At 70.7% G+C, this 1,295-nt stretch overlaps 1 protein-coding gene across 1 annotated transcript in view; it reads right to left on the bottom strand.

The window, feature by feature from the left end:
• TOMM40L (translocase of outer mitochondrial membrane 40 homolog (yeast)-like) overlaps positions 1 to 1,295 on the bottom strand; it is a 4,175-nt gene that overhangs the window by 1,790 nt on the left and 1,090 nt on the right. The gene's annotated exons all lie outside the window — the stretch shown is intronic.

The following is a 1,295-nucleotide window of genomic DNA, read 5'->3' as shown; positions in this document are numbered from 1 at the left end:
ACGTCCCCTCCCTGTGTCCCCCCCTCTGACCTGTCTTTCCCCCCCATCTCCCCTGCCCTGTGTCCCCTCCACACCTCCCCTGCTTGCCCCGTATCCCCAGTCCCACACCCCTCTCCCTGCCCCGTGTCCCTGGACCTTCCCCATGTCCCCCAGTCCCCATCCCCTGTCCCTGCTGCCGTCACCAGCAGCTTTCCTGGAAAGGGCTGGCACGAGCAGGGGCTCAGGAGGGGAAGGGGCCCCAGTGGCCCCACTGGTGACCCAGGGGACAAAGAGTTTTTGTCCTCAGTGCTGCCCAGGTGCCCTTTGGCCCTGTGTCCCCAAACAGCACCGGAGCTGGCCCCAGGCCTGGCCCTGAGGTAGGGTGTCCCCAGGGTCCCCCCCGATGGGTGCCTCCTCCAGGACCCCACGGGGACGGCCCCTGCCTGCCCCAGGCTGAGTCACACCGTCACGTTGGCAGCCGAGGGTCAGCGATAAGGCGGGCGATGACCTTTGCCCCGCAGGCACCGGGGCCGGCCGGGCTGTGCAGCCCCACAGGGTACCCCCGCCAAGCCAGGACCCCGGGGTGGGGCGGCCGCTGAAACCCACGGGGCTGGGGCAGAGGGCCTAGTGGGTGCTGGAGTGGGGGTATGGGGCGGCTCTGGGGCTGGGGGGGGAGCCCTGGGGCTGCTCTGGGGGTCCTGCTATGCTGCAGGGTTACAGCATGTTGCGGGGCTGCGACACGCCACAGGGCCACACGTGCCACAGGGCTCCCACATGCCACAGGGCCACCACATGCCACAGGGCCACTGCATGCCATAGGACCAGCCAAGCCCCCGCTGTGGCAGCCCCGGTTCCCAAGGGCCCCCACAGCCCCAGTCCCTGGGCCATTGTCACCCACCACCTGTGTCCTGCCTAGGGCTGTGGGGCATTGGGAACACAGGGATAGGACCCCTGGGTGCGGGGCCACCCCCAGCTAGGACGAGGAGGGGCCGTCCCCCGCAGCGACCCTTACCCCCACCGTGTTTACCCAGGCTGTGGCAGGGGCCAGCACGGCCTCCCTGGCCCAGGGGCGGGAGCTGGCCCGGGGGATATAAGCAGCCCCCGAGGGGTCACCCACAGCCCCACACCCCCAGAGTCCTGCCCAGGTGAGCAGCAGCCGGCACCCAGCGCCCAGGCAGGACGGGGCTGTGGGGCAGGGACGGGGCAGGATGGGGATGGAGGCGCCGCGGGGTGGGATGGGACAGGAGAAGGACTGGACTGGTGCCAGTGGAGCCATGGGGTCGGGATGGGGTGGGAGCGGGATGGCAGGGCTGGGG

Source organism: Haliaeetus leucocephalus, unplaced genomic scaffold (assembly GCF_000737465.1).
Source record: "Haliaeetus leucocephalus isolate CR32 unplaced genomic scaffold, Haliaeetus_leucocephalus-4.0 Scaffold219, whole genome shotgun sequence".
Lineage (NCBI taxonomy): Eukaryota > Metazoa > Chordata > Aves > Accipitriformes > Accipitridae > Haliaeetus > Haliaeetus leucocephalus.
The sequence above is the reverse complement of the archived record's forward strand: the minus strand, read 5'-3'. Positions and strand labels throughout refer to the sequence as shown.